At 39.0% G+C, this 10,662-nt stretch overlaps 1 non-coding gene across 1 annotated transcript; it reads left to right on the top strand.

The window, feature by feature from the left end:
* The first annotated feature begins 10,017 nt into the window (after positions 1 to 10,017).
* On the top strand, positions 10,018 to 10,126 carry LOC148573545 (small nucleolar RNA R71). The gene has a single exon (XR_015906541.1). It is a non-coding gene; the product is annotated as a small nucleolar RNA R71 (small nucleolar RNA).
* The last annotated feature ends 536 nt before the right edge of the window (positions 10,127 to 10,662 follow it).

Here is a 10,662-nt window from a genome sequence, read left to right as displayed (position 1 = left end):
CTGACTTATCATCACTTGATGAAAGAATCTCAAGGATTGAAAATCTACTTGAAGACATATGCAAGGATATCCAAGACAACAAGGTGTTCAAGGAGGAAGTGTGAGCCAGTTTCAAGAACCAGGGAGACACAATCAAGAGGTTGGAATCTCAAGTAGGATATCTCTCTGAGCAAATTCCCAAACCCACAGATGGATTCCCAAGTGACACAGAGAAGAATCCGAGAGGTGAAACAAAGAAAGTAAGATGGAAAGATTGCAAGATGGTCACTATAAGTGATAAGGAGATTGAGGACAAGCCAAGCAAGCTGTCAGAACAACCTGAAGATACCTTAGTAGAGGAGGTGGAAAAAGATTACCAAGAACTAGAAATCTCAAAACAGGAGCTGTTGAGACTCTATGCACCTTTTCCCCAACTGCTCAATGATACTGTGGAGAAGAGAATATACTCAAGATTCCTTGACTTGTTTGCATCTTTGCATGTGAACATACCATTCATCAAGACTATCCAACAAATGCCTGCATACATAAAGTATATGAAGGAGCTGCTTCCTAGGAAAAGCTCACTCAAGGGAGGCCAAATTATAGTGATGAACAAGGAGTGCAGCGCCCTCATTCTACCGCAGTTGCCTACGAAAAGAAAAGATCCAAGGAGTTTTCATGTCCCCTGTGCCATAGGAGAAACAATGTTTGACAGAGCACTCTGCGACTTGGGAGCAAGCATCGATTTAATGCCCTTATCCCTGGTGAAGAGGCTGCAGATCAATGAGATATTGCCCACAGATGTAATCATCAGGCTGGCTGACAAAACTCAAAATCAAGCAAGAGGGGTGGTGGAAAACGTATTGTTAAAGGTGGGGAAATACTTTCTTCCCACAGACTTTGTCATCTTGGACATGGAAGAGAGTCACACTCACCCAATCATATTGGGAAGACCATTCCTAGCTACAGCCAGAGTACTCATAGATGTGGAGCGAGAGGAGCTAATATTGAGGATCCATGATGAACAACTCAGCTTCAATATCTTCAAACTCTCCCAAGAAGCTGACCAAGAAAATAAAGAACCAAGCAATGATCATAATGAGATGCTGGTAGAGGAAACAAGCACTGAGGCACCACCAACGCATCCAAAAACCCCACTGAATGATGAACAAGGCAAACAGTAATCGTCACAGCTCAAGGAAAAGCTGGAGGAACCTAAACCACCAGATGCATGTGAAGACAACAACAAAATTCACTTAGAAGAAGAAGTCGCCAAGAGCAGGGAAGCATCAAAAGAGACAAAGAAGAAGGTACCAAGGGGGTGGAGGAACAAGAAGATCCCTACGGAAGATTTCTCTCCAGGAGATAAAGTGATCTCAGCTTACTTCCCAGATACCCCCCTGATCTCCCCACTATACCATCTCAGTTACCTAAGGTCTTCACTATTAACAGAGTTCTCTCTTTGGAACATGTAGAGATCATTGATACAACCAATGGATATAAGTCCAAGGCAAGAAGGGAGGACTTGAAGCATTATCAACCTCCCTGATGAAGGAGAAACGTCAAGCTAGTGACGCTAAAGAAGCGCTTCATGGGAGGCAACCCATATTTTATTAGCTTTTACTATTGAATAAGTCAATATTCATGAATTCCAACTCAAACTTGGTGAAGTCCTTATATTGCAGTATATAGTGAAGAACAAGTTTGGTGTTCAAAGCATACCAAAAAGTGGTGGAGTTCCTTCTTTGGTCCATCTTTCTCTATGCTTTAAATAAGGAAGATCTTGTATGAAATAGAACTGGCTTCCATTTTAGTTTAAACATTTCTAAATTCCTTCTTTTAAGTTCTTGTTGAAGAGGTTTATGATATCTAGTCCTTATGTCACTGCATCTTTACCGTGCTTACTTGTATGTTTGTCCCTTTTAAATCAAATAAAAAGAGAATGAGTGCTTTTAAAGACCAGAGAAGAGTTCATACTAGGGAGTAAGTCCATGAGTTTGTGGTGTGGTCATAAGTTAGCTAAGTTGGTTCAACCATAAGGTGGGAAGACAACTATCTGTCATGAATACTATGCTTGAGACACACCCCATGAGACTAGATAAATAAGAAGATCCTAATAAGAAAAAGGGAAAGAACAATCAAAGTTGAGGAATAAAAGAAAAAGACTAAGCAATAAGGCTAGGCACCAATGGTTTTAAATCTTGAGGCATGTGTCTGTGGTGTTCCTGTGTGAGGGATCTACTTAGATGAATAAGCTCTTAGGGGTGCCTTATCACTTGGTAACTTGGGTTAACTAACTCGGGATTATCAGCTGAAAGTCCACTATCAAGAGTAACCCTCACCACAGAACATTTAGTAACCCAAAGAGGTGCTGGACACCAAGGCCTCAAGAAAAGAAAATGAATAAACTATATGCCTGTGGTGTGTATGTATGGGGGAGAGACTTGAGGGAGTAAGTCCTTAGGGGTGTCTCAAAACCTAGCACCTTGAACCAACTGGTTCAGGAGTTTTGGCTGAAAGCTTATCTTAAAGAGTTGCCCCCTTACAGAGCACTTAGCCTGAAGAACACCAATAAGCCCTGAAATGACAATAAAAGGATCAATGAATAAAAGTCTCATGGGATGTAAACAAAGTGAGTATTGTAGGGCATGATAAAGGTCTGAAAGCCAGTGAAGGAATGAACCTAAGTTGCTATGCATGAAACCACTATAAAATCAGTGACATGACTTCCACAAGAATGACTCATTTCTCTTGACATTTCATTCATCATTCTCTTGTTCCAGTACTTGCTTAGGGACAAGCAAGCTTTAAGTTTGGTGTTGTGATGCCAGGGCATTTTGGCCAGTTTCACTGACCTTTTCTTTACTATTTTTAGGGTAGTTTTATGCATTTTCTTAGGAAATAAGCTAGTTTTGGGTAGATATTCACTTACACCTGGATTCAAGCATACATTGTGCATTTTACATGATTTCATGAGGATTTTGCATGAGTTTAGTGACAAATTGTATGCTGCATTACCCATGACTTGGACTAGAACTTTGATGCACTCTATTGCCTGATTTCAGGACCAAAGGAAGCAAGGAATGGGAGGTAACTTGCAAAGTTAATGAGAAAAGTGACTGCCAATAATGCTCTCGAAGCCATCATTACCCACGTTAAGAGTCACGTTAACTTAGTTAACGTGAACTCTAATGTGAAGAAGGAAATTTGAGCCAACGTTAGTGACACTTAATATTATCACTAACGTTGGCCAATGCTCATAAGTGGCCACGTTAGAGTCCACGTTAACTTAGTTAACGTGGCCTCTAACGTTAAAAGGGAGAAAGGAAGCAAACGTTAGTGACATTCAACATTGTCACTAACGTTGGCCTAAGTGCACAATGCCACGTTAACTCCCACGTTAACTTGGTTAACGTGGGAGCTAACGTGAAGAGGCAAGGGTGGTCGACAACGTTAGTGACACCCAACATTGTCACTAACATTGGAAGCAACCACACAACCCCAAGGAGCCACGTTGACTTCCACGTTAACTTAGTTAACGTGGAGGCTAACGTGAAAGAAGAAGGTGATGGCCAACGTTAGTGACACTCAACATTGTCACTAACGTTGGAAGGAGCCACACAAGCCACGATGAGCCACGTTAACTCCCACGTTAACTTAGTTAACGTGGAAGCTAACGTGGATGAGTAAAAGATGAGCCAACGTTAGTGACACTCAACATTTTCACTAACGTTGGGGATGGCTAAGCAATGCCACGTTAAAGAGCCACGTTAACTAAGTTAACGTGGGCTCTAACGTGAGACATGGGGGCACATTGGAACGTTAGTGACAATGTTGAGTGTCACTAACGTTCTCGAAGGATGGCAAGCCCACGTTAAAGAGCCACGTTAATTAAGTTAACGTGGGCTCTAACGTAGGAGCAAGGGGGGCTTTTCAACGTTATTGGGAAAGTTAAGCCACAATAACGTGTGCGAAGGACCTAGAGGCAACGTTAGTGGCAACGTTTGTGCCACTAACGTTGAAGTTATCGTGGCTTTTACTAAGGAACGTTAGTGAGAAAGTTGATTGTCAGTAACGTTCTCGAACTCATATTTTCACTAAATGTTAACACCCCTAACGCCCTGAGCTAAAGTCTCTGCCCACTTCACACTTTCTCTCTGCAAGTAAAGCCAAGCCCAAATGAAGAAAAGAACTGCTTCAAACTCAAGATCCAAAGGCCCAAGACTTGAAGAGCCAACTAGAAGATGAGAAGAGTAGTATATATAGGAGTAGCTTTGAATTATTTTGGGAGTCTTAGGGGGAGTTGGAAATTATAGGGAGCCTCTTGGCATAGAACTACTCTCTGTATTTACTTTCTCTGCACTTCTAGTTTTCATGATGTATTCTCCATCTTTGTTTTCATTTGCCAGAGCTATGAACAACTAAACCCCTTTCATTGGGTTAGGGAGCTCTGTTGTAATTTGATGGATCAATACTAGTTTTCATTATTCTTCTTCTATCTTTTCTCTTGATTTTACTTGAAAGCTTTCAATCTTCATCCAATTGGGTACTGATCTTGGAAAAGAAACTATTCATACTTGGATCTCTTCTGAACCTTGGAAGAGGAATGAAGAGATCAAGCTAGAAATGCTTTCTCATGCTGGACCAAATTGGGTTTGGATGGATATGTGACTATAATCCTCTCAATACTTGATTTGGGAAATGCATGTGGTATAATCAGTGACCATACTTCATCTCTTCTCATGATCAATTGACCAAGGAATTGGATATTGATCAAGATTTGAGAGATTCAATCACTTAAGATTGCCAAGGAGATCAATGAGTGCATTGATTGAGGAAGAGATGAAAATGAGATTGATCCGGAGAATGCAACATCTCCTAAGCCCAATGAACTCCCCATTTCTGATCTTACCCATTCTTTTTAATTTCTGTCATTTACATTTATGAGCAATTCCCCCATTCCCATTTAAGATTCTGCAATTTACTTTCTGCCATTTACTTTCCTGCCATTTAATTTTCTGCAGTTCTCAACTCAATTTCTGATTCGCTCAACTAGAACATTCCTCTAATTAAAGTTGCTTGATCAATCAATCCTTGTGGGATTCGACCTCACTCTATTGTGAGTTTTTACTTGACGACAAATTCGGTACACTTGTCGAAGGAAATTTGTTATGAGACAAGTTTTCCGTGCATCATGTTGCCATGCAACACATTATTTTCAATATTTTTGAATGATTGCATCAAATCAAAAATGAAAGTGACACACCAAGATTCTAAGTTTAGTGTGCCACTTATTTTCTATGCAATTTATTCAAGCCACACTACTTGTCTGCATAATCATAATGCCTCAGCAGTTTTATTTTTCTCTTTAATTTGACACTTTTTCATTCCACTTTCTTTAGTCATTTTTCTGTTTTTAAATGCTTTCATTTTAGTTTGCTTATTTACTATGTTTGTTAATACATTACCAAGAGAGCTTTATACATGACAGATTCTTGGCTTGGTGATTGTACTTAACAAATAACAGTTTCACTTGCTTAGTTTTAATTCAAATAAATTGACATGTGGTTGCATTCTAAGTTTGGTGTTGCTATGCAACAAAATTTGGTTCCAATACAAGATACTTGCATTAATTCCAAGTGAAAGTATCACACTAAGTTTGGTGTGCCACTTATCTTTTATGCAATGTATTGTGCTCACCTTCTTAAGTTTGCAATCACAATGTCTCTGTCTCTTGTGCCTTGATTATTATCTTTAATTTTGCTTGCTTAGAACACATGTACTACTAACTTTTTATCGTGTAAGACATTCATGATCCATCTTAGACCCATAGCCATTGTTCTAATTGTTGCTTGAGGATGAGCAAGCATTCTGAGTTTGGCAACGGAAAGAGGAAGAATAGAGGAAAAAAGACAACAATAAGGAAGATGAACTACAAGGTTGTAGAGTTCCTTTTCTTCTCATTTGTTTACAGCACTTAAATTGCATGATTGTCTTCATCTTCTCTGTTTACATGTGTGTATGAATAAAGCATAGCTTGAATCTTGATTTGTAACATGTTGCTGTGGCATTATGACTACCAACTTAAGTTTGTGAGTTCAAAAGCAGTAAAGTATCATGATCATAAACAAACAAGGCATTAAAGAAGATTTTAGCATGTGCATACAAGTATTGGAAAGCTAGTATGATTAATTGTTGCTCAATTGCATTGGATTTTATTTAATTGAAGTTTTCATCTAGGACATTTTGTGAAATCTTTTGAAATCATGAAAACCTTGAAGAAGCAAATACAATTAAAGCAACAAAAGAAAAAGGGAAAGAATGAGAAAGCTGAAGGCTCTGAGTACCAATGGCAATTTATTTGCTAAGTACTTGTGGTTTTTATGTATCAAGCCAAATGCTTGAAAACAAAACACTTAGAAGTCAAGGCTAGGCTCAAGTGCAAAAGCACTCCCTCAAAGCTCAAGGTTCTGAGCATCAATGATTAGAGAGTCAAGAAAAGAAAAGAAAAATGAGCTTAATGAAGTCCTCTAATTCAAATGCTTGTGGTGCTTATGTATCAAGTGGTAATACTTGAAAACAAAGCATTTAGAATCGTAGCTTTGTTATTAACTCATGGGGCAAAGCACCCAAAAGGAGAAGCTAATAAGAAAAATCAAAAGCTTGTTTCAAGGAAGAAATAAAAGAGAAAGATTTCATAAATTGAGCTAAATAGAAGCATCAATCATTTACATCTCTTTTGTGATTAAAGCATGCTTAGAATACTAGCTAACCATGAACATTGAGTTGCTATTCTTCTTACCTTGGATTGTCAATCTTTAATGCATGATTCTTTTCTTGCTTGGGGACAAGCAAGGTTTAAGTTTGGTGTTGTGATGACATGTCACCATGTCATGTTTTTCTATGCTTTTTCATACAAGAAATTAATGATTTGTGCTTAAATATTGAATGCTTTTGTACTTAATTGGTATATTTCTTTGATCTTTTAATTTTATAAATCATGTAGGAAATAAGAAGAAAAAGAAGCAAAGAAGCACAAAATAGGCTAAAAAGGAGAAAAAAAGAGCTTTGGGGAACACTTTGAAGTTGGAGCACACTTTGGAGCCTTAGGCCACGCTTTTAAAAGCGTAGCCCATGACCAAATAAAAGGAAAATAGGCAATCAGCATACAAAGCTCAGCTCTCCAAGTGAGCTGAGCATTACCCTGATGCAAAAATGAGCTTGGAAGCAAAATTTTTGCTAAGTTAAAATCTGGGCGCTTACAACATGACCATGCCTCCTTCAAAGGGCTATAACTTGAGCTACAGATGTCCGATTGATGTGCTTCCAGTTGCGTTGGAAAGCTGACATTCAGAGCTTTCCAACGATGTATGGCAACCCATATTTGGCTTGAAATTGAGGCACAAACGAAATGTATCTTTAAGGGCTAAAAATAAGCAAAAATAGACCAAAGTGCAACCACCAAGATTCGAAGAGGGAGCCTCACTCCAAGGCAAAGAGGCTCTTCTAATAGCGCTCACTTAGAGAGCGCTGTGCTCACTTGGAGAGCTTTGTCATGTTTTTCTTCATGAAAAATCAAGGAAAATTGCTCCCCAAATGCTTTCACCAAGGCTTGAACTTGGGACCTCCCCTTGGAAGCTCCAATGCTCAGCTCACTTGGAGAGTTGAGCGCTACTCATGGTGCATCCCACAACCATTTGACACGGACTAAGGAAGGAGTGCGCAACATGTGACACGGTCAGGGAGCAAGACATGCGCACAAGGCCCCAATGCTCAGCTCACCTTGTGAGCTGAGCATCCTCCTGGGAGAAATTTTCACATGGGCCAAAATTCAATTAAAATTCTCTTTGAACACAATTCTTCATCAATTGAACCAAGGTCATCCAGACCCACTCTTTCTCAAATCCAAAGCAAGCTAAGCTCATTATCATCACTCAAAGGCACAAGGATCAATTAGATTAGGAATTTCATTCAATGGTAATTTGTTTTTCATTTCATATTCATTTTCATTTTGTAAAGCCTATATAAGGCATCATTTTCATCTTTGTTAGGGGGAGCTCGATTAGAAAAGAGGCTAGCTCCAATAGGGAGTTTTGCACTCTTTAGTTTTCATTTTGCTTTCTTTCTTAGTTTTCTTGTCTGTTTTGAAATTTTGGATTGAGATTGGAAGAAATTCTGTTTTCATTCTCCATCTGCAACGTCTCTTGTTCTTATTCTACAATTTACTTTTCTATTTTCATTTTGCAATTGTTCTTGTTGGATCAAGGAAGGATTTGAGATCTATACTTGTTTTCTAGTCTCTTCCACTCCTGAGATCTTCAACATCCTTTTAAATTGCTGCAAATTAAGCATTGCTTTTCTGTCTTTACAATTCTTCAAGGCATTTTACTCTTCTGTTTAGATCTGTTGCATGATTTTGCATCTTTTACTTCTCTGTTTGATTGCTATTTACACTTTCCTATTGAATTTTAATTTCCAGCACACATTCCTCTTTATATTTCATGCAATTTACATTTCTTGTCATTTAAGATTCTTGCAATTTACATTTCTTGCAATTTAAGTTTCAGCTATTTTACTTTCTTGTTCTTTAAGTTTCTGCACATTTACTTTCTGCAATTTATAATTCCTTGTCATTTACATTCTGTTGCTTTAAGTCTCACCCAATTTCACTTAAATGTTAGCTTGACTAAACCAATCACCCACTAAAGTTGCTTGATCCATCAATCCCTGTGGGATCGACCTCACTCTAAGTGAGTTTTACTACTTGATGCGACCCGGTACACTTGCCGGTGAGATTTGTGTGTTTTGGAAAATTCATTTTTCCACAAAAAACACCATCAAGGTTTATCCCTGATCCAAGGTCACATAGAGCCTTCTCAAAGGTCATGGTGCCTATGGTACAAGGTATTAAAAACTTTCCAGGATCCTGTTTCTTCTGAGGCAATATCAGTTGATCCAGATCACTCAGTTCATTGATGAGCAAGGAAGATTCATCTTCCCAAGTCTCATTACCAAATAATTTGGCATTCAGCTTCATGATTGCACCAAGGTACTTGGCAACTTGCTCTTCAGTAACATCTTCATTCTCTTCAGAAGAAGAATATTCATCAGAGCTCATGAATGGCATAAGGAGGTTTAATGGAATCTCTATGGTCTCTAGATGAGCCTCTGATTCCTTCAGGTCCTCAGAGGGAAACTCCTTGTTGATCACTGGACGTCCCAGGAGGTCTTCCTCACTGAGATTCACGTCCTCTCCTTCCCTTGTAGGTTCGGCCATGATGGTTAAATCAATGGCCTTGCACTCTCTTTTTGGATTCTCTTCTGTATTGCTTGGGAGAGTACTAGGAGGAGTTTTAGTGACTCTTTTACTCAGCTGGCCCACTTGTGCCTCCAAATTTCTAATGGAGGACCTTGTTTCATTCATGAAACTTAAAGTGGCCTTAGATAGATCAGAGACTATATTTGCTAAGCTAGATGGATTCTGCTCAGAATTCTCTGTCTGTTGCTGAGTGGATGATGGAAAAGGTTTGCTATTGCTAAACCTGTTTCTTCCACCATTATTAAAGCCTTGTTGAGGCTTTTGATGATCCTTTCATGAGAAATTTGGATGATTTCTCCATGAGGGATTATAGGTGTTTCCATAGGGTTCACCCATGTAATTCACCTCTGCTATTGCAGGGTTCTCAGGATCATAAGCTTCTTCTTCAGAAGATGCCTCTTGAGTACTGTTGGATGCAGCTTGCATTCCATTCAGACTCTGAGAAATCATATTGACTTGCTGAGTCAATATTTTGTTCTGAGCCAATATGGCATTCAGAGTATCAATTTCAAGAACTCCCTTCCTCATAGGCATCCCATTATTCATAGGATTCCTTTCAGAAGTGTACATAAACTGGTTATTTGCAACCATATCAATGAGTTCTTGAGCTTCTGCAGGCATTTTCTTTAGGTGAATGGATCCACCTGTAGAATGGTCCAGTGACATCTTTGATAGCTCAGACAGACCATCATCGAATATATCCAGGATGGTCCATTCTGAAATCATGTCAGAAGGACACTTTTTGGTCAGTTCCTTGTATCTCTCCCAAGCTTCATAGAGGGATTCACCTTCTTTCTGTTTGAAGGTTTGAACATCCACTCTAAGCTTACTAAACTTTTGAGGAGGAAAGAACTTGGCTAAGAAAGCCGTGACCAGTTTATCCTAAGAGTTCAGGCTATCTTTAGGCTGAGAGTCCAACCATACTCTAGCTTTGTCTCTTACAACAAACGGGAAAAGTATAAGCCTGTAGACCTCGGGATCAACCCCATTGGTCTTAACAGTATCACAGAGTTGCAAGAATTCAGTTAAGAACTGAAAAGGATCTTCTGATGGAAGTCTATGAAACTTGCAGTTCTGTTGCATCAGAGAAACTAATTGAGGCTTTAGCTCAAAATTGTTTGCTCCAATGGCAGGGATTGAGATGCTTCTTCCATGTAAATTGGAATTTGGTGCAGTAAAGTCACCAAGCATCTTCCTTGCATTGTTATTATTTTCGGTCATGTTCTCTTCTTTTTCGAAAATTTCTGTCAAATTTTCTCCAGAGAGTTGTGCTTTGGCTTCCCTTATCTTCCTCTTCAGAGTCCTTTCAGGTTCAGGATCAGCTTCAACAAGAATGTTCTTATCCTTGTTCCTGCTCATATGAA

This window comes from Arachis ipaensis, chromosome B2 (assembly GCF_059453495.1).
Source record: "Arachis ipaensis isolate K30076 ecotype BB chromosome B2, ASM5945349v1, whole genome shotgun sequence".
NCBI classification, from domain to species: Eukaryota; Viridiplantae; Streptophyta; class Magnoliopsida; order Fabales; family Fabaceae; genus Arachis; species Arachis ipaensis.
The sequence above is the reverse complement of the archived record's forward strand: the minus strand, read 5'-3'. Positions and strand labels throughout refer to the sequence as shown.